The sequence below is a fragment of the Mesocricetus auratus genome, unplaced genomic scaffold (assembly GCF_017639785.1).
Source record: "Mesocricetus auratus isolate SY011 unplaced genomic scaffold, BCM_Maur_2.0 Super-Scaffold_100008, whole genome shotgun sequence".
In the NCBI taxonomy this organism is placed as follows: domain Eukaryota; kingdom Metazoa; phylum Chordata; class Mammalia; order Rodentia; family Cricetidae; genus Mesocricetus; species Mesocricetus auratus.
In genome coordinates this window covers 41,803,890-41,827,515 of record NW_024429192.1, presented here as the reverse complement: position 1 = coordinate 41,827,515, position 23,626 = coordinate 41,803,890, and the positions used below count along the sequence as shown (strand labels likewise).

Here is a 23,626-nt window from a genome sequence, read left to right as displayed (position 1 = left end):
ATCTTACCTTTTGACACTGGCTCAATTTATTTCTTGAAAGAAGCCAGGACTTGAGGAAGAGCACAGATCATTTGCTGATGTGAAATTGTTGTTCTCAAGTATTAAAATGTGTGATCAGTTCTGGAATTTCATTCCTTGTGTGGGGAGAAGGATGAGAGAGCAGAGTGATGTTGTGTGAGTTTTGCTTTGTGAGGTTTCTTGTCGGGGTGGGGAGCTGGGTTGTCTCTGAAAGAGAGTTGTTCTCATGTCTGGCATAGGACATGAGGAGAGCACACACTCTAGAACTTGTGATACCTCAGCCTGGACATGTTTATCTGACTGATAAGTGATTTCTAAAAGGTAAGAGTCTAAAAGTGATTTATCTTTATTTTGTGTGAGGGAGTTACATGCTACAGTGCACATGCAGATGCTGGAAGACAACTGTTTGTAGGAGCTGGTGCTCTCCTACCATGGACTGAATTCAGGTTACTGGTTTTGGCAATAGGTCCTTTACCCACTGATACATCCTTTAGCCTCTTTAACCCTTTTAAAGAACATGTTAAAAATTACTTCGAACAAAAATGCTTTATAGAAACCCAGTAAAGCCCATAATGACAATGTATACAACATCTGATACTTGTTTGTAGTGTTTTCTTTCCTTAACTTCTTTCTTCTTTGAAGCATGATAAAATCTGTTGTCTCAATTTTAGGAAAACAATTCAATGAAGATTTATTTTTAAAAAACTAGGAATTTTCAATATTTAAGTGAATGTGTTTTCAAAGTAAATGAAACAGGATGTAGTTTTTCAATAAAATGTTTATATACAAACATAAAAATTGGCATTACTCGTTACAAACACATATCCATTCATTTGAAAGGAGAAGCATGTAGCCAAGCATTGGTGGCACACACCTTTAATCCCAGCATTAGGGAGGCAGAGGCAGGCAGATCTCCGTGAAGGCTACACAGAGAAACCCTGTCTTGAAAAACCAAAAAGAAAAAAAAGGAAGTATGCTACCTGCTTATTAGTTTGATTTATAAAGACATAGTTTTCAAAATGAGTACTTCTAAGATTTTCTTGTGGAAAGGTCCTCATATGAGAATAGTTTTGTAATGTTCTTACTTGTATTAATCTGCTTTTCATTCAGGATGAGTTACCTGTCTCAGGTGGATGGACCATGCGCTGTTTAGGCCATCACTTCATAATTTGAGACAGATAATGTTCAGTATTCAATTTGTGCAACATTTACACAGAACCTTTTTTTGGAGAGCCCACAAGCACTTGCCTGACACCAAATATATTTGCCATTATGCCCACAGGGGGAGAGCTACAAAGCTACTTCCTTCAAGCTAAAGCTATTCACCAAACAGAAATTACAACCATCACATTTAAAGGCATGTGAGTATAGAGCAGAGGAACAGAGCCTCCGGTTCACTCATCCTGCCATTCTTCATGTAGATAGCCCTGCAGGATAGTCATTTTTAAAATATAGGTAGCTCTATAGAGGATGTGGGGACAGATCATTTGCCTCTTGCTGCTCACATTTGCTAGGGCTCTTATGAAGATTTTCCCTGGGCACATGAATCAGTTTAATAATGATTGCTGCCAGTTGGTGGCTAGACATCAGCATGCCAGCCTACTCAACAGCGTTGCCATCTGCTATTTGGACTCACAGTGTGTTGCTGCCATGCACCACCTCATTAAGAACAGGACCCTTGTGAGCCATAGACAGTAGCTTATTCAAGTGAGCTGAAGCAAACGCCTCCCCAAGCCAAATTTGGAGAGGCTGCATGCATTTCTTCCTCCTTGGAAATTGCCCTATGCTGAGCATGCAGTCTGATGGCTCATTGTCACTGATTATCTAGGTGTCAGTTTTCCAAGCCATCCTCTCAAGGTACCATTGAAATACAAATATGGTTATGCAAAAATATTTATTCCAGCCCTTGTTTTGGTAATAGAGTCACATCTTGAAATGATACCAGTCACCACATTACTGAACATCAACATTTCAGTAAGTCTATTGTGATAAACTCTCCTTTTTTTTTTTTTAGCTATTTCAAATTTGCCATTTTCTTTTAGTTTTATGAGACTTCTGGCATGCAGCTTTTATTTCTTGGAAACAGATTTTCAAAGACTTTCTCAGTACTTTCCCCCTTTCCCTACTAAATATGTCCAAAGGCAGCTGTGAATACAAAATATTTGTATTCATCTGACAAAAAGTGAGTGTACTTTCTCAGTTCTCACATCTGTACTTAGCAGTAGCCAGATGTGTTTCTTAAACTTGGTGCCTGATAGATCTTCTATATTTTCTTTCCTGGGCAAATTGAATCTGAAGGTGTATTTGTTGGGGGGCGGGTGAGTCAGAGCCTCTGTGTTCTCCAGGATGCATCTCTTGAGACTCTCAAATATGGTTGACACTGTGGCTGTTTATTAAGAAGTGTGTTTTGGACTAGCGTCTGTAGAGAAGAGAAAGACAGAGCAAGCTGGGCTGCCATATAGGCTCAGCAACAGCTTCTGCCAGCACCACAGAGAACTCTGGAGATGAGCCATGGAACAACTTTGCATCCCAGCAATGATCAGTCACTGACGTGTGTCATCCTGTGAAGGAGTGTGACATTAGATGAAGTGCTTCTGTGCTGCTGAGGCAAGTCCAGAGGAGACCTGATGGCAGAAGGGACCTGACAGCTGCAGGCTGCTTGTTAACAGTCCAGGCAGCAAATGGGAGCAAGTCCTTCTCTGAAGGGAGACCAGGGCCACACATGGATACGCTTCTGACACACCACATCATCTCCTTTGGAACGACTCTGAGAGTCAGGCACTAAGGAAGACTTTCAACTTAGTTTCTCTCCTTGCATCAGTTCATTTGCTATGAACTAGTGAAACACGGCACACAGTTCCGTAAGCATCACCCTAACTGTGATAACAGGGCCTTGTAGATCGTGTAAAACAAATAAACAAAACCAAAACAAAACACAACTGCATGCAGATGGTTTGCTTGCTCTAGGGTCACTTGTCTTTCAACAGTAGGCTATTAGTCCTGCCTGAAACTCTGGTGTCCTTATTAATTAATGTACTCAGCTCTATGGAAACCTGGCTTTAATTTTCTCCAAATTTAAACAATTCTTGCATTCTGTCTATGGTATGCATATAAACACACACACACACACACACCTCAAACCCTTTATTTTTTAGATAAATACAGGCAATGCATTTTAAAATAAGTTAATTTAACATTTTCTCTCATTTTTTTGGAGTTAGTGTAACAGAACACCCACTATAAATTGGGTAGATTATAAATAACATGCTTCTGGAGGCTAGAAAATCAAAAATCAAGGTGCTGGCAGAGTCTGTGGTGAGAACACACTTAATTACTTGGGGCAGCTGTCTGTTGTCACCTGGCAAAAGAGTGAATGCGCTCCCTTGAGCTTCTCTTGTAAGGGAATGCATTCTGTTCACTTCCTGAAGACCCAACCTCCAAATACCACCACCTTTGCAGGTAGGATTTCAACATATGAATTTAGTGGGGACATACTAAGTACAGAGCACTCACTTTCCACTCAGGGTTGCATCCATGTTATAGAGGGCTAGGTGATAGTATAGCATTTGATTCTGATTGGTGTCTATTTGTGTTTGGCTTCAAAGTAAGATGAATACTGTCCTTTCTGGTAATTATTGACATTCACCCCTGTGTTGATATCTGATGAAATCTGAAGCATCTTTCAGAGTTCACACTGTCCTTCAGGTCTGTGGGCTGCTAGAATTATTGTTCTAATGCTCCCAGTTGCACCAAAGAGATTTTCTTGGTCACCTGACACCACAGTGACTGTATGGCAGTGTGGGATCTCTATACTTAGGCACATGCAAATTCAATAATATTGTACCTAGACTAACTATACGCAACATCATGTCTCAGGGGAACAAGACAGGGCAGAGGGCACTAGTATTTCCACTTTTAGATTATGTACATTCTTTCTGGATTTTTTTTTCAGACTGTGATTTGGAATGTGGAATTCTTCAGAAACTTTCATCAGCAATAAACTCAGCTGCTTTCTCTTGAATATAACTCACCAATGAGATTTTCCTTTTCAATCCCCTTCTCTGAGTGAATTTATAGGACATAGGTTGTGACATGTAGGACTAGGTATTCCTCTGGTCTTAAATCTGAAACCATGACTTTGATTCTTGGAAAAACAAAAGCCACCAAGTTTCATTTGCATGTTTCTTTGGGCGGGTCTTCTATGGCTTCATTCCTCCTAAACACTAAATTTACAATCTAGCTTAAGAGGAGAAGTATGTCTGGGTGTGGCACGTGTGCTGAGGTGCTGAAGCATTTTCCTTCAGAGGGAAATTCAGCCAGTGTTTAATTTCTGTATTTATTTCATTAGTCTAGTAGTCATCACTGTACAAACAGTGAAATACCCCAAATTCTGTAGCTTGCTTTGGTTTTGATAGTCCTGAAGGTACTCTTCATAACTATTATAGCTGTCACGAGTCCACTCAATTTCTAAATACATTTCAGGCAGTTTATCAATTTCATCAAAATAAAAGGATCTCCGGGGAGCTTCATGGGGATGACACAGACAATAAATATTGAGTACATTCAAAGTATTGATCTTTAAAACATCTAGTCCTCCATGCCTCAACACTTTATACCCCCACTCATTTAAGTGTTTAATGTCTTAGTAATGCTTTTCAGTTGCTAGTGCAGAAGACTGTAAATCTCACAACTGGTTTATTCTTAGCTATTTGAAACTTGTTATTCATAGCTCATTTAAAATATTTTAGTTAAGTTTAGCCAATGTGAGGATATACAATTTTTGACCTTTTGACATTAAATTAACTCATTCTCAAAGCCTGTAGAACAGTTCAGGTTTTCTCCATGCACAATCATTTGTGGCATACCGGATCTGCATGACAAGGGACAATACACAATTGTGGGAAAGATCCATGTTCTATTACTAAGCAGTATGCTAACTGTAGGTTTTCTTAATAGATTGCTATCAACTTCCCTTCTGTTCGTAGTTTTCAGTTTGTATTGTTAATGCATGTTGATTTGTTTGCTTTGTAGCTACTGACATACGGTTTGTCTTATTCTGTTACATGATGAATTGTATTAATTAACTTTCAAATGTTGAACCATTTCATGATGTACTGGTCTCTTTAGACATTGCAACTTTCATTTGATAATATTTTGTTTAGTGTCTGAGCATCGACATTTGTGAGACTTACTGGCTCCCAAATAGAAAATTAGGCAGCTAACTTCTATTACTTTCTCTTTGGAAGCATTTTGGAGGTTGTTTCTGGGGGAAAAAAGATGAATGGAGGTGAATCTCCTCGTTTACATAGTGACAACAGACTTTATGTAAAGAAAGGGAATTTCTAGGAGGTGGCTTATGACTTACTTCCACAGGCTGTCCATTTTAGGATTACCATAGTCTCCAACTATGATATTATGAAAGATAGTGCCTATGCAAATGTATGAATGTTACAATTATCCAAGTATATGGAGATATGTAGCCTAACAGACTCTATGTCAAGAAAAGTGATGAGATTCATATCTTTACAGTGTAGTGAAATGACTCATCCAAAACATGTATGAAGGACCTTAAAATCCAGAAACTACCCAAGTCTTCTGTCTACCTCGTTTGTGCACAATTGATTATAAATTTAAAATTAACTGGTTAACAAATTTATAGTGAATAACATCTTATTTCTATATGAGTTTTTCAGGTTCATTCAGGCATCTTATCTTTGAGGTTGGGTCTATAATTTCCCTTATTCTGTTGTTTTGTCAGGTTTGGGTTCCAACTTTCTGTTTATCATCTACAAGTGGGATGCATTTGTTTCAGCTATCAAGTCAAAAACACTGATGTTTTCCTATTCAGTTGACAAATCCTGCAAGCTTGGTAGTATTTTCCTGCTAAATATTTAGGAGTTTAGCAATGAAATTGCATTGGCCCAAACAGTGCTTGGTGGAAAGCTACGTACATCCTCAATCAGTATATCGACAGCCAAAGGCTAGGTCTTGAAAGGTAAATGATGGAGTGTGCCCCGTCACCCATGAAATGTCTGTCCTCTTTCCGACTGCTTAAAGATGACTAGTTAAATTCCACACTGAGTCAGTGGAGCTATCCTGCGTCTGACAAGGCAGGAAGAATGCTGTGTGACACATAAGCAAAAGCCAGGTGAGTGAATTGGATCATTGTTTTTCTGAGGTGGTAGATATAAAGGCAGACTTACAAGAATGTATTTATTTAGGAATATTTCAGTTACAAAGTGTTTATCATCTGGTGTGGTCTGTCTACCCAACCTCAAGTGTGAAAACACTTAATTTCTAGTGTGAGCATATTAACAGTTGGTATCTTTTAGACATTAAGTGGTGAAGGTGAATTGGATTCGTGACTTCTAAGATGAGCTGCAGTGGAGTTCTCTAGACCTCAGTCTTCCACTCTACCATGTGGAAACAGTGTACGATACCTCACTAGACACCAAACTTGCTGACATTTTAATTTTATATTTACATCCTCAAGGCCAGTGAGAAATAAATTTATGCTCTTTGTAAATTAGTCAGTCTCAGATATTTTGTTACAGATGCACAAATGGACTAAGATATTACCCCAGGAGAAACACCTAGGAAAAAGGTAAAACAAATTCCTTGATAGAGTGGCTTTTAAAGGCCTGAAAAGGGAAAGGGTCATTTCTGAGCAAAGCTGTGATGTCCACATTGTTCTGGCACATAGGGAAGATATAAACTGACCAAGGGAAATGGTCACGCTGAGATGGATATATTGTGAGGGAAGGTGGCTTGCTCCAAGGCAAGGAGCAGAGAACACACAATTCACCAAGGCCACCAGGAACATTCCTATGAGAGGGTACCAGTATCACTGAGATAAGTGATGGTGCCTGTATTGTATTTAGATAGGCGGTCATGGCACTGGGCTTGTTAATATCACTCAGGGTAATGGACCCTGAAGTAATAAAGGGCCCTGCAGGACTGGTGCTTAGCTACCAAAAGCCAAGAGGCCATAATTACTGTAACAACTGGCAAAATTGAAGGGGTAGTTAAGTGGGCTTGACTTACAGGGTGTTAGGGAGATGATTAATTGAAGGTAACACCCCTACAGGCAAAACAGATGAGCAAGAAGGAAGGATGTGGCTTAACTTCTGTAAGTAATTAAGTTAAGAATGGAAAGCAAGATGTTAATGGTACTGTCCCCGATGAATCTTTACAATCCCTTGCTCCAGTTTCCAGACATGAAGAAAATTGTAAGGGTTACAGAGATTGGAAAAGTGGCTCAGCCTTCACAAATAAAGATGCTGTTATACAATGACATGTGCATATTGTTATGACTCTCAAGTTCTTCCCCAAATGGATTTCTGGCCACTTATTAGGGTGATTATTCACTGGGAAAGGAGAATACTCACCTACTTCTAGAATTACTTAGCAAGGGCTCCTACTTGCTTTTGGCACTTAAGCCATCTTTCTGGCAGTCAGGTCAAGCCATCCCTATGCAGTGGATGTACAGTACAAGGGTTAGAGTGAACTGGGGTGAAAATACACCGCCTGGACCTTTTGCTTGAGGAGAGTTTAGTGGTCCTTGCTGCTGCTCTGAAGCCAGTGTTATTTTCCTGCTAAGACTACATTTCCCATAGGCTCATTCCATGAGAACAGTAGCTGAGTAAAGCAGGTATACTAACATAGGCTTATTCTTGTGAAGTAGGGGATGTCTCCACTGGGAAACTTTGGCTTGTCAGCCAACCTTAAACTTGATTAGAATCTCACTGTAGCACAATCATCTTGGTACTCTGTCTTTCTCTGTTAGGGTTTCTCATAGAAACAGAACCAATAGGATCCATCCATCCACCCACCCACCCAGGTGTTTATTATAAAGAATTGCTTATACCACCATGGAGGCGAAGTCCCATGATCTGCTACCTGAAGACCTGAAACCCAAGAGCACTGATTGTGTTAGCCCCAGCCCAAGGTCTGCAGATGGAGGCCTCACTTCAGCAGTCAGGTGGAGAAAGACCTCAATCTCCCGTCTGCATTTTGTCTTTATTCATTAGATGCCCAGCCATACTGAGAACCACAATTTCTTTTATTCATGTTATCAGTTCAAATGTCAAATCTCTTCCAGAAACACCCTACGGACACACCCAGAAATGATACACCCAGAAATGATGCTTCAGGTATTCCCAGTCACACATGGACAAGGTGAAGTAGGTTATATGAGCTAAATATTCCACCTTCAATGGTTTCCTATCCTTTTCAACTCTCACAGACATATCCCCATATGAAACTCTTGTAAACATAATCACGTCTTTGTAAGTGCTTGTTGGGAGGGCTGACCTAACAAACTTCTATTTTGTTCTGTGAGGAATTTATATTGGGTCAGTAGGACACTATTCAAGCTTGTTCTCAAGTTCCTTTTGGGGTGGGGTACTTTAATCTGGCCAGTTGAGCCCCACTGGTGTTATGCATAAGTTTTCAGAGATCCTGTCCTCATTAAGGACTGTCAGCTGTGGCTGGCTGCAGACGAAATGGTCCCGATTTCATGCCAACCTTGAGAAGTGGGAAGCCGAGCACTGAACAAAAAGCACACAGTGATCTTTTTTCAGATTTCAGAAACTTTCTGTGTGCTTATCTTCCCACCTCAATGGTACTTTGTCATGAAAATTCATCCCGCCCATCCCAACTTGAGTCCTTCTCTCAACTCAGCAAATTCGTCTGCTCAAACACCCAGAAAGCTACTGTACAGAAACATCACAGGCTAAAAGAGATGGCTCAGAGGTAAGGGCTTTTGCAGAGAATGGGGGTTTGGTTCATAGCATCCACACAGGGTACTTCATAACCACCTATTAACTCCAGTTCCAGGTTCTAACACTCTTTTTTGGCCTCCGCAAGTACTGCATCCCAAACCCACCTTCTTGTTTTTCAGAAGATTGATTAAGAATCTTTTAAAAATATTTCTGCACAAATGCTTAGATTTATTTAGAGCTATATATTTCCATTGAGCTTTTTTAAAAAAAATAATAAGGTTGGGTCTCACGTAGCCCAGCCCAGCTTCTCTTGAATTCTCTATGCACGCTTTAGCTCCTGTCTCCACTTCCCAAGGCTGGGATTTCAAACATGCATCACTACATCCAGGTCCCATAAACATCCAATTTCACACCAACTCATGGTATTTTAAAATCAGAATTAATTTCAAAGCATATTCTAATTTCTAATATGATTTACTGACTCATTAGTCATTGGGTTTTTTGTTTTTTGATTTTTTTTACAAACATTTGGAATTAAATTGCAAGCATTTGGAATCCTTTTGTATCTTTATGAACTTAATTTTCAGTTTTATTCATATTAAATATGGCTTTAGTCTTTTGAAACTTGGTTTGTGGTGATCCAGTTTACGACTTAAGTGTGTAAGTATTCTGGAACATACCTTACAAGGACACACATTTGTAAGTGTTTGGGTGTACTATTTTACATGATGACTTGCTCACAGCCTATGACAATCCCATATACTTAGTAGAACTCAACACATACTGAGTTAAATGACTCGATGGCTTTCTTATTAATATCAGTTAAACAGCAGTAAGTTGTTGATGTTATCAGTATTTCTTAAGGAGGAATAGACAAATCATGCAGTCCCACATTTTCTGATAAATGTTAATGCCATCACTTCATAGGATGTTCATTATCTTAATGCTTTTCTTATGTTTCTAGCAGTTTCTCTCCATTAGTCATGTTTTCTGTCACTAGGGAGAGTCTGTGATAATAATTTATTAAGTTCTCAGAGACAAAAGAAGTTCATGGTTGTTTCTGAAATTGCATGAGCGAAAACGGTAACTGACACCACTCACCATGAGCAAACATTTCAAGTAGAATACTTGATTTTTCTTCTTTTCTTTTTTTTTAAGTTTATTTTTCAAGACAGGGTTTCCCTGTGTGGTCCTGGCTGTCCTGGGACTCACTCTGTAGACCAGGGTGGCCTCAAACTCAGAGATCCGCCAGCCTCTGCCTCCCGAGTGCTGAGATTAAAAGCATTTGTCACCACCAAATGGCAAAAATAATGTCCAAATTTTCCAAATTCCACTGTTGTTTTCTCTTATGAACAAACACGACTCAAGGTCAAAACTATTATAAACAAGCAACTCCTAATATATTTGATCTTCCTTTTGTCAACCCTGTCTACATAAAAATGATTATAGAAAGAAGTGGGAATAGATTTATGCAGTCCTAAACATGTATTATGCAGACTATGACAGGCCTGTGATACACTGTTCAGGTCTTTTCAATTTTGGGTTCAGGTCATAGTTCTGGAAAGTCAGACCCTGCTCTTTGTTAACAGTACTTCAAGCACTGTTCTAAGCATCCAGCCTCCTACCTGAGGCTCAGTGATGCTGTGGTATCAAATAGAAAGATGGTAGATCTCAAGCAAGTAGTCCTCCACACAGATATGGCTGCTGCCAGAGAAATGCTTCTCTCTCTTGTCTATCAGAGAGACATTTGTGAGACAAAGCATGAGATGCTTCTGCCTCACACAGCACTAACAGTGAGCTCTTGGCAATGCTGTCCCAATTTCCTTTGCCATGTGCTCAGATTCAACCATCCTGTCTTTCTTTCCTGTTCCTGGGATCACAGTCCCAAGTACAATGTATCTACATTTTGTTTAAGGCACTACATTCAAGAATAGCCTAGACTAAAGCAGTAGGTAAGCAGACTGTTGATATTACATAAATGGGAACATACTTTGCTTGACTTTGTGCAAGCTATAAAGACCGTTGGCAACATTGTTGTTGGTGGTTTCCCGTCTTTTTCTTTTTTGAAAGCTCGCAGTCCATTCTGAGCCTGACTGCCTAAAGAAAAACAAAAAGGTGGTACAGGTTAGCTTGTGACTGAGTAGGCAATTTGGATGGATACTAGGTGTAACGTGGATGAGTCCTCATCCTAATTAATCAGGAAAATCTTGCAGTTGCTCTGGAAACAGCATACAACGTTCTTAAGACTCCTTGGGGAAAAGCTACATCTTTTACCGCTTTAATGTTTCTCTGTTAAGAAAATCGAACATAACTTTAAAAATGTCTGCTTTCCTGGAATACTTAGAGGGTTTTCTTCATTCATGAAAAAAAATCACAGAAGCTCCAGAGAGCTACTAGGAATAAATTAACACTGCCCATATGCTAGCCTGGGGTAAAGGTGTTAACAATACTTTTGTCATTGCTTAAACTCATCTGAGGTTCTAAAGACACCACAGAGAACAACACTGTTTACAACATTCCCTTATAAAAGTTCTAGTGGGACAGAAGATGAGAAAACAAATAAAGTAGTAACTAAAACATACTATATTTGAAATAAGAACTATAAACAAAAATATACTATGGATGGCAAATATGAAGAAAATTATGTTCCTTCTACAAAATTCTTCTATTTTAAAGTCCTTACAACCCGGGCACCATAACTTGTATACCTAGAGATTTTATTTTTAATGATGTTCATGTGTCTGTGGTAGGTATATGGAGGTGCCCACAGTGGCCAGAAAAATGTTAGACTGCCCCCCCACACATACCAAGCTGTGAGCTCCTAGTGTGGGCATTGGGAACAAGATTTTGGGCTTGTATAAGAACTACAAGAGCTCTTTACTCCTTAGCCATCTCTCCAGGCCCTGGAGGTGAGACTTAAGGAAATAATTAAAATGAGAACCTCAGGGTGGACCCTACTCTAATTCATATCCTTGACAAGAGGAAGTCTGGACTCCGATCCTGGGGTTGCTCAAGCACACAGGGACAAAGCTTCAAGAGAAGCCAAACTTACCAACACCTTCACCTTGAACTTTCAGCCTCCACAAATAAGAAGCTTCCCTTAAGCAGGCCATTTACTCTGTGTATTAGCTGTGGCAGGCCCAACAAACCAATGCACACGGAGAGAGAATATGCAAGATTTGTTTTGTTTATTTTTTTTCTCTCAGGCCTCACGGAGAAAATAAGATTTCAACCAAGACCTGAAGAAGAAAAAAGTCAGCCAGAGGATAGTTGGGGGAGGAGCAATCAGGAGAGGGAGGGAGAAACAATCCTGGAAGCTCTGAGCTGGACAGGTGCCAGTGTGGTTTGAAGCTTAAGCATTAAAAGATGAGGGTAGAAAGGGCATGGGCAGGAGGCGAAGGCAGGCTGTGTGAGCGAGGTTCTCAATCTGTGCTGCGCACTCAGGAAATGTTTTCATGACCTGGGAAGCCATTTTGACACTGTCCAGAGCAGTGTAACAGTTTGGGCCTGGTGGGTCTAGTAAGTGTAGCCACACAGAGAGCAATTCTATTTCAGCAAGGTAATTTTCCATTTAACAGTGTTATTTCTCTGAATAGATATAAAACATACAGTTCTTTAAATAGATACAAAACTGTTATTTATGAGAACAGTTAACTCCATTGATGACAAACTGGGTTCTGGATCAATTCTCTGTTGTACTGAGTTCTCATCATACAATGCTAGTGGAACTGCAAAGTTGAAAAGCTTGTACTGTAAATATAAGGGAGCCACAGCACTGGCCATGCCTGAGCTATTCAGGATGCAGGTCTGTCTACCAAGAAGCATGTATCTACATAAAGACATACAAGATTAATATTTATTCATGTGAGTATTATTTGTAAGAACACCAAACCTAGAAATAAATGAACACTATGTATCACTATGGAGGACCAGGCACAAAATATTTCCTTACTACATGATTCAACTTGTAGAAAATGATCACATAAAGCAAGTCCATAGGTAGGATATTGGTTACTGGAGTTGAAGGGGATAGAGGAGATACCTTCAAAGGGTAATAAGCAAATGACATGGAGTTGCTTTTCAGGTGAACTGTTCTAAAATTTGGTAATGGTTGCACAAAGTCAACATAATAAGAAAGTCACATACTTTAATCAGATGAATTGTATGACATGAACTATATCTCCTAAGAACCATTATTAATGAAGTATTTTGTGTATATTAAGAAAATCGGAGGCCACACATTAAGAGTAAAGTAATGTTTCAAAATTGACTCATTATAAGGAACAACATACACGAATTCAGATATAGTATGGAATGAAAGGACCAGGGAATTACAGACTATTTGATGAATAACTATTATGACAGAAAAAGACAATGTCTAGAATAATTAAGGCTAAGGCAACATCTGTATTTAGGGAGAGTGTGCTATCTTTGTTACTGACTGGGATGATGGACACTTGTAATAGTTGATATTATCTGGATGTGGTTGCCAGAGTATGTTTATGTACTGAACAGTATTTGTAATCGGTGTACTATTTTCTGTGCTGTGTTTCAACAAACGTTAAATAGCTTTAAAAACCTAGCTGTTCAGTAAGTGGTCTTACCAAGTAAGCACTGAAAAAAAGAACTAAAAGAATACATAAATATTTTCAAGTTGTTTTAAATGTGTTGGGATTAAGTAGAAGAATTTCAACATTTTTCTATACACTTCTCATTAGTTTTCAAATGATCACACTGGGCATATTATCACAACAAAGGAGCAATTATCAAAATGTAATAGTTTATCCCGTATTATTTTTACACTAAGCTAATTTAGCCAATATGTAGGATTTTTGCTCTCCACAGGAAGCCATGCTATTTCAGAATAAAAGGCTGGCCGGTGTGTGTGGCTACTGTTCTCAGGGTTCCTGATGGTCTTAGCAGGCAGGAACTCACCAGGTAACCGGAGGAGGAGCAAACAGGTGCGTGGGGTTCCTGGGGCGTTGAGCAGAGCTTGGGCAAGCAAAACCTGAGCATCCTTACAGAACCTGGGCTCTTTCTACAAGCACCAGGGAAGCGGCGCAGGACGAGGCTCCCACAAAGTGAAGAATTAGCCTGCCATTGCAACCTGCAAGCGTGTAAGGCCCCGGGTCGTGAGTGGGTGTTTCCTCCTCTTCTACAAGGTTGAGAAAGACTTGTATGTGACAGAGTTGGCTCTTCACCGGGAACCCCTCGCCCCCCAGAACTGGTGACTCTTAATCAGCGACTCTCCAGGCTGATCTTAAGGTGTATAAAGTTTTTTTTTACCTGGGCAGGCGATGGCGGGCGAGGAACCGGCAAGGAGCGGGGTGTGGCCAGATGCAACCCGAGGTGTTGGATGCCCAGGACATTCGGGATGCACGGACTCCGGGGGCGGAGTCCACTCGGTGTCAGGATGCAGCCCGGGTGGGACAGGAGAATACTTGCATCACTTTAGCAGTTCGAGCAGCAGGAGCCGCTTCTGGCTTGAGCGAGGCTCCTTACCGATCCGGGCAGCCCAAGCGGAGCGCCCTTCCCTTTCCTTGGTTGCCGGGATCTTCACCTTTTTGACCGGTCCGCTCGGAGCTTTGCAACTTTGGTAGTAGCACGGCGTGGGCGCGGCGGGCTGCTCTGCGCATGCGGAGTGCCAATCCAGACCCCGCCCACCGCAAGACTCCGCCCACCTCAGCCCAGCGGCTTGGTGAGAGGTGGGTAAGAACCGGTCTCTCCCGGTGCTTGAGGGCGGAAGGACACATGCAGGATTTTGAACTAGCCTGAACACTGTCTGCCTTCACCGCCCATACGGGACTCATGCAAACGGCAAGGTCCTGTGCTGCAACCTAGTTTCTCAGAATATGCGATTTTTCTCCGCCAGCGTTTCTCAACCACCCGCGGTGGTGGCGATTTGGTTTGGGTGGTCTTGGGGTGTGTCAGTAAGCTGCAGGGAGTTAGTATTTTGCAGCATCCCTGGTTTCTAATCACTAGATTCCGGCTTCAATCCCTCACGCCCGCCGATTCTGACAAACAAAATGTCCCCGAAATCTCCTAAGTATGTGCATGTATTTGGGATCTAGCAAAATTGCCCATATTGACTACTATTCCCACAGGCTCAAAATGCAAGGGGACGGGAAATGTTACAAAGTTAGCAAATTAGCAACTTCAATCTGATAGAGCTAATGTGTTCTAATATCCTCACTTGTTCCAAAAACATGTTTTACTTTATTGTTTGTTGGCGTAATTTAAATCAGGATTAAGTAGATCAGATGCCGCATTTAGATGTCAATTATTTTCGGCTTCCTTTGATTTAGGGCAGTTTTCCATCCTCTCTGTATTGACAAGGGCGGGTGTTCTTCCAGAATTCCCTTCACTCATTTGATGATTTATGCATATTGATAAGACTGGTGGTAATTCTACCTAGATGATGATACATCCAATTTTTCTGTTTTTAAATGGCTGTCTAACAATAGTTAATTTTATAAAGTTCTTTTTCTCCTTACATCCAGAGATGTGGCATGTTACCTATGTAAATTTCTACATTGTTCTTGGGTCTTTATCTGTGTTTTTCCTTGTCCACATTGATTAGATATTGTCGTTTTCTAAATTTACTGTTTTAATTATAGTCTGTACAATCTATTGCAATGTCTGAAAGGGTTAGGCCAGTCCCATTGCTGCTTGTTTTTTATATTCTTGTTTATATATATATATATATATACTATAGAATATAGCTCCATTAAAATGCTTTTTAAAGAAACTGACCATAATTTGATGCGTTTTCCTATCAGAGAACATGGTTTGTTTTTCATTTTGAGACCCAGTTTTGTGACATTCTGCAAGACTTTCTAGTGTTTTCTATATAGGATGCTTATACGTCTGGTTAAAATTATTCCTAGGATGATTCCTTTTATGGTTGTATTGTAAAATAGGATCATCCCTGCAGTTGCTTGTTGCCCCAAACAATGAACATAATGATTTTTACATGTAATTTTATATCTTGCTGTTACATTTAATTTGTTATTGATTCAGGAGTTTTTCATTGAAAGCATCTCTATTTTTTTACATAATTGTAGCCATTATTCATGGAGACTCAAATTGCCCATCCTTGCTACTTCTACTTACCTGACACAATTTTAAGTGCTTGATAGAGTTCTTGCTTTCTGCAATGTCAGAGCCCTGGTCTCATTTCCGGTGTGGTTCTGTACTATACTGTTCCAGACTTAAAATCAACACTTCCCAGGGAGCCCTTACAGCTTCCAGGGCAAATGGCATCTGGAGAATGCAGTCTGTGCACCTCAGGATGTTCATGGCTTGGCATTGCTGCTTACTCTTCAAAAGAAGATTTGGAAATATGATTTTTTTAGAGAAGGAAAAAAGCATAAATTTGTGGTAATATTTGACAAAAGATTATAACGTAATTATTTACTTGATATTATGTTGCTCCTCTTTTCTCATGCTGTAGATGATAAGTTCCTGAATTTTATGATTATTTACCTTTCGCTACAACATTAGAACTACTAATAAAATGCTAAATGTAGTTAATCTACCAGGATTTGTTTTATGTTGTTAGTTAAAAATAAAATTAAATACAAGCTATGAAAAAACCCCACTATCATATTTAACTGTATTCTTCTGTGTGGACTATCTAACTTATTTATTTAAGTTTCTAGTTTTTATTGGTATAGTTATCTACATCTCTCATTTTTATTCTAAACATTCTTTAGACTCTATTGTTATGTTTTTATTTTTTTCTAGAAAATCTCAGTATCAGCTGATACTTCCTTTTGTCTAAGCTTCATTTAATAGAAAAAACGAAACTGTCAATGTCAGAATATAATTTGATGCTGTGATTTCTGGTTTATCATATAGTCAATAGGGAATGTTATTTGTGTTATATGTCTTCATGTACTTTTTCAAAAATATGCCTATTTTGCCTATAAATATAAATCCTAGGCAATTTAAATAAATATATTTGTTAAATTTGAACTGAATTAAGAGATTATGCTCCATACTACTATTATCCATGTGTTTTAATTTTTCTTTAAATTAATTGTAATTACTTCTATGTGGACATACTTGCTGGGTTATTGGCTATATACTTTTTCATAAATATTTTATTTTACCACAAAACACAAATTGTGGGAAAATAAGATGTGCTTTGTTCAGATGGTTTGGGGTCTGAATTTCTCGCTTTTTGATTTAAAAACATCAGTTCTTTTTTAATAAGCATTTTTTTTGCTATTCTTTTGCCTGTTGTTCCATCCATCCTTTTTGTTTTTCTGAAGTTGTCATCATTCCTGGATTATTTTCAGTTTTACTGTTGTCTTTTATGTGTGGGTTTTATTGGGACTAGTCCATGTTTTTCCCTTTTCCAGAGGGTGAAGCCTGTGATAGACATCTGAGATGGAATGTGCCAGTCAAATGTGTAACTTTGGTGTGTGTGAGCTGCTCTGACTGTGATTAGTGTTGTTGAGAAAAGTAGACAAAGGTCAGTTAGGAGAGCTGAGGAGGGAGTGGATCTTTGCTTTTGCATCAGTGGTTGGGACAGCCACCTTGTCACCTAGAATGTGATTTTTGCACAAACACTTGGGGTAGGTGAGGGATTGAGTCGTTTGGATAATTGAGGAGAGAATGTTCCAGATAGAGAACAGTGTGGGCAGAGGCCCTGCAGCACCCAAGCACCCACACTTGGATTCCTAAGCACCTTTTGCCCTTCCCAGCCCATTCCATTGCAATGGTCCTTGAATATAATGGTCTTCAAGTCTCTGATGTTTCAGTGTGAACTTTGTACTCTACCTCCAGCATGTCAGATAGAGATCTCAGTGACAGCTTTGGGCTATTTATCTGAAGCTTTGTGGCTACAGGGGACAATTTTTTTGTTGTTGTTGTTGCAACACACACACACCAGTGAAAAGTACCTAGAGTAACAAAAGTTTGAAAGGCACAAAAACATCCCACCCTCTACACTCAGAACTGGACAGGCTCTTTTGGGTTCTCTGGAAGCCGACTATTTGGTTTAAGACAGTTTAAAAACATCAATCTGAAACAATACAAAACAGAAGACTGTGTGGCAAAGAAAGCAGTATGAAATGAGAAATATGTGTGAGGGAAAGTAGGGATGAGTTAACTCTGTAGACAGACAGAATTAGGGATGTAGCAGAGAAGGGACAAACTTTTTATCTTTATGGGGAATTCTGCCTTCTCTACATGTTTTATTAGAGAGCGTTTTAACTTTCTCTTTCTCTTTTCTGTTTTTCTCTTTACCTTTAATTTTTTAAAGCCTAGCTGTCACAGTGAAGTCTGCTTAAGTCACAATTCATATAGAAAACTGAACCGTGCATTGTAAAATAGGACACAAAACAAAAGACTTCATCTGAGCTGAGATCATCGCTCTTACAGAGACTAGCGCAACCCTTCCACAGGGTTCCTCGCAGCCTGGGACGGTTTCTGCATTCTTGGTGTGCTATTGCCCCCTGCTGTTCAAGTGGCAGCATTGACTCCGGCAAGGAAGGCTTCAGTAAAGGTTTATAGCATGCTCTCAGAAAAGTTAATGAAGATTTGAACAGAACAGTTTCAGAGGCTAAGTACAAAATACATTTCAGAGCATCTTTCCCAACTCCCTGATAGGTGGAAGAGAAACGATTCGAGTCTTTGTTTTGTTTGGGTTGCTTTTTTTCCTTCTTTCTTTTTTTCTGCCTTGATGAATTCAGTTCCCTTTTCAAGTTTGTGAGGGAAGCAAAGTCCAAGGCTATTGAGGTAGCATAAAGACATGGGGGGCGGGTGGATTAAAATGTAAAATGGAGGCAAGAAATGGAGTGGCTGTGTGTGTGATGGCCACACAGCAAGGACAAGGTAGTCAGACCTGAACAGCCTTTCTGCCTTCCTCTGGGAGGGAGCCCAGGCAAAAACTCCCTCCATGGAGGACTCACGGTGAGCCTTTGTGAACCTCAGCCTTGCTGCTTCTTTCTGGGTTTGGTCACAGATGTTTCTCAAAGCCAGTAGGATATGGACCGGGACCTCTTCAGCAAGGCCTGGGAACACAGTGCAGGGAGCTTATTTCACGAGTGGTTCTTAGCCGTCTAGGCAGGTTGAGGTCTGTCTCCCGGAAGTCAGCCATGTGCAAATGTGTGGACCTGAGTGAGCATAGGAGCTGTGTGTTATGGGTTGCAGGGTTCAGAGCTCTGACTTCTGTGGGCTCCGGCAAACCAGCGCCTGGTGGGATGACTCTGCAGACGCAAGCATCGTCCTTAGTGACTCAAGGCATTTGAGCATGTTTAGTCTTTCTCTTTGAGCCACAGAGTTACAGCCGACTCTCCAGCCTTCTAGGCTGGTGTTCTTATGCGACCAGTGCTTATACATTTGCATTTTTGCCTGTTCACATTCTTGTCACATCCATGTAGGCACCTAACGAAGGCACACTGGGGACCTGAAAGTTTGTTTCCTTTCCACAGACCATGAGATTTATTTTCAAAAGAGAGATTATATTTGTAACACAATAAATAAAAGACCCAAAGACAGATAGATATTGAGGTTCGAGCTTCAAGCTGAAGATCAGAGAAGCAAAGCAGCCAAGCCAGTAGATTTTACCTTTACCTAGCTATAATGGTAATCCTGTCTCCATGAATCCTCAGAGGCAAAAGCTCTCAGTTCCTGTCTCCTCCTACCTTATATTCCTTTCTCCATCCAGCCATATCACTCCTGTCTCCACCTCCCTAGTGCTGGGTTTAGAGGTGTGTGATTCCCAGGTGCTGAGATCACCTTTGTGTGAGTTGTTTCTTTTAGGATTGGATCAATTTTGTGTAATCAGTGTGGCCTTGAACTAACAGCAATCCAGCCGTCTACTTCTTAATCCCGAGTCCTGGGAGTAAAGGTGTGTACCACCACTTGTTGGGAGATGTCATTCTGTAAATATGTGTCTGATCGGCTTGAATAAAGCACTGTTGGCCAAAAGGGGAGCAAGATAGGTGGGACTAGGAGTCGAGGAGGATTCTGGGAGAGACACAGGCAGATACAATGTAGGCCTCCAGAGGAGTAAGAGGTCTGGGCCCTTTTCTGCAGTAAGAGAAATATTTAGATTAACAATTATGGGTTAAATACTTAAATCAGAGCTAGCCAGTAAGAAACAAGCAAATGGCCAACAGCTTCATAATTAATATAGTGTCTTGTGTGTTATTTGGGGACTGCAACTGTGACATGGCCCAGTCGGTTGGCTGGGAAAACTATACGTTACAACCACTGCCTGACCTATATATATAGCTTTGCTTTCTGTACCCATAGGCAAGCTTTAGTAAATCATAAATATATCACCACATAGTTATGATTTTAGAATAAATATCCAGCTTGCCATTGCTTTATTGTACGAGTTTACTGGCACTTTGTTTCTGTCTTTTTGGCTGTCTACAACCCAAGCTATTCCCGATTAACTGTTTTACTTAATCTGTCATTGCATATTAATATCCAAACAAAACTGTAAGCATCAAATGATCACAAATTTTCCACAAGTCACTGTGCTGCAATCTTCTAAGTGCCTTGCAGGATGTACTGTTGAGTTAAAGTTTTATTCTTTTTTTTTTTAACCTTCCAAAGTTCAGGGACACACATAGAAAGCTGATCTTGCTTCAGAAGATCCTTAGATAGATATTGTTGCACTGGACAATGGTCCATAGGATCAAACAAAACAAAACTGTGATACCAAGAGGTTGGAAACTCTGTCATTAAATAACCTGCATTTATAGACATGTATACTCAATGGTCATACATGTAAGATAAATTAATGTAAAATATTATTTAATTTTTGTGTATATGCTCAAATGTATAGGAGCCCATGGGAAATCAGGTCCAACTGGACAGTTGTGAGTCACCATGTGGGTACTGGGAATTGAACCTATATCCTCTGCAAGAGCAATGTACACTCTTAACCATAGCTCTGGAAAATAATTTTTAAATCATCTTTATTATGCTTGATTTTAAATAGCATCCCCTGTCAATTCAAATTGCCCCAGGATTCTAGGTGTTTAAAAGTATTTTGTCTTCATGAAACCTCTTTTTATAATTGATGCGGTTTGATTATAATCCAGATTTAATCTGTAAACTGGAAGGTTCATTTATTCATGATGTCATAGCTATTCCATTTTTACTGTGAGTCGTTATGACTGTAGGGTCGGGTTCAAGGCTAATTTTCAACCTGACTTATACTGTTTGAGTTACATTTCCCGGATTCCAGAAAATCCCACTTGCAGAACAGTTCAGGTCTCTGCCATTAGGCCTCTCACACTTTGCTGAGCTCTCTGTTGCTCAACTGTTCTCTTGACATTAATGTTGCCTGCTGGAATGGAGACAAAGCACAGTCTAGGCTTGCTTGTCTGGGTCCTCAGCAGCTGACACCAAGTCTCCTTGGTGTCAAGGTACAAGAGGCTGGGCTGAGTGAAGAGGGCCTCATGTGCACAAACATTCCTCTTCCCAAGGATGCCGGGATTTTCTTTGCCTGTTAGGGACATATTACACATTAGCCCATCTCCTGTCACAAAGTAAAACCTTCTCTTTAAAGAACAACTTGGGCTGGAGAGATGACTCAGCAGTTAAGAGTACTGGCTGTTCTTCCAGAGGACCTGATTTCAATATCCAGCATCCACATGGCAGCTCACAACTGTCTGTAATTCCAGTTCCAGGGGATCTGACACCTTTACACGGGTATACATTCAGGCCAAACACCAATTTTTTAAAAAAGACAACAAACAAACCAACAAGCAACAAATCTCTGCTGAGCCCAGTTTATGCAATGAAGCACATTTTAATACTAGTATTCTGGAGACCAAAGCATACTGGTTTCTGAGGCAAAGGCCAGTCTTTATAGGGAGAGCCAGGACTACACAAGTCTCTCTCAAAACCAAAACAAAAAACCCTGATTTTCCTAGCTGAGTAACTATTGGCAGTTGATAGCGGCTCAGGGAAGAGAAGAGAACTTTCTTCAGGAGTGGGGCAATTGCTAAATTCCCTGTGCTCCAGTGGATATGAGTAGCACTAATTGAACTCAATGGTTTATTTTTTAAAAAAATAAAAAGACATGAAGTGGAGAGGGATATTTGTTTGGGAAGGAGTCTAGGAGGAGTAAGGAATGAGTAGTGAGAGAAGGATATGACAAAAATATATATATTTGTATATATATTTATGAAATTCTCGAATAAATTAAAAAAAAACTCTGTTGAGCTGGGAGTTAGCTCAGTGGTTGAGTGCAAGGCTCTGGATTTCATTCCCAGCACTGCAAAATTAAATTGAAAAAAGTGATGCCTCCTATTGTTTTGTAATATCTTTCTTCCAGAATTTGACTGAATGTTGATCCAAGCAGCTCAAAGCAAGAATGAAATGGAATTAATATCCTTTTTGTGATAATTAGATCCCTAGATTCCAAATGAGTGGGATATCAATTTTTGAGAATACCCATTTTATAGCAATTTTAAGAAAAATTTTCAACTCACCAGGTAGGAGAATGAGGCTTTAGGAAGCTGAGGACAGGCTCTCTGGGAAATCCTTCACAGACTCGAAGCATTAGTCAACGTCTGTAACTTCAATGGGATGTTGTCCATGTAAATGTACTTTACAAGTGCTTCAAGGATAAAACTCTGTTCAGAGTAGACAACAGTTTTTGTAGCCTGAAGATTCTTCAGTTGGTGGGAATCACTGACCATTCTCATTTAGAATAGAAGCAAATATGGATTCTCTGAATGAAAAGTTTAACTTTCTACCTCACACAGTGGTTAGATTGTACACTGCAAAGAGAAACACATCTAAAATGTCTACATGTCTTAGACATATTTATTGTTATTTATTTATTTATTTGTTTTTTTTGACACAGGATTTCTCTGTATTGCTTTGAAGGTTGCCCTGGAACTCACTCTGTAGACCAGGCTGGCCTTGAATTCACAGAGATCTGCCTGCCTCTGCCTCCCCAGTGCTGGGATTAAAGGTGTGCGCCACCACCACCCGGCTATATCTTAGACATCTTAAATTTGACTATTTACTTAGATAATTTCATGAGTAGTGAGTTTTCTTGCTGTAGTAGAACAGTGTGGCCTGGAGTCACATCTTCTCTATGAGGAGGGCATGATAATGCTATGGCTGGATTATGGAGGATGTCACTGTCAAACATATGCAGGTATTGAATATTCTTTTCTGGTTCTTCTATTGTTTCAAGTGAAACACCATGGTATTTTGTTGTTATCCCTCGGGCCTTTTCACTGCCTTGCTCACTCCCTGCGTGCTGGCCAGGTCACCCTTACCTCAGACGATTTGGTCCCCCCCCCCAGGTGGTCAGGGCTCCAAGAGTAGAGCTATCATGTCACCTTTGCCTTTAGATACTGTCCTTCAGATCTGTGTCATAAACAGGGTCATTACCATCTGATCAGTATGTATCATGTGATATCAGCCCTACTATTAAATAAAAATGCATTTGTCTTGCACTTGGTACCATCTATAGAAGTGTCTTTTTAAGAGCAGATGGTTTGGCTAATTAGCTTAAGATTCTTCTCATATACTGTTTACAGCAGTCAAATGGAAACAATAAGGAGGGCTAAGCTCTAGGAAATTGAACTTTGCCAGAACCCTAGGCTATTAGATTATCATCTGGAAGTCACTCTGGATTCAGTTAATTACAGTCACTGTAGTTTCTACAGTTTCTTAAAGCTAAGAGGCAAGGGACTACAGAAGGACATGGATTGTTTTGCATGATCTGTTTATAGAAATTATCTCCGTTAATATTTTCTCTCCCTTGAACAAAAGAATGAGGCAGGAAGTCATTCTACTTATAATGTTAAGCACTTAGTGAAAAAAATACTTAATATCTCCTTATATATTGTTTTTGCTTTGTTTACTTTACTTGGCATTTACAGGAAATGGTG

The 23,626-nt window shown here is 39.9% G+C and overlaps 1 long non-coding RNA gene across 1 annotated transcript; it reads right to left on the bottom strand.

Moving 5' to 3' along the window:
* Positions 1-778: 778 nt before the first annotated feature.
* Positions 779-16,252, bottom strand: LOC121141933. Its single transcript, XR_005878902.1, has 2 exons — positions 14,028-16,252; positions 779-10,838 (listed from the first exon to the last, which is right to left on the bottom strand). It is a non-coding gene; the product is annotated as an uncharacterized LOC121141933 (long non-coding RNA).
* Positions 16,253-23,626: the final 7,374 nt, after the last annotated feature.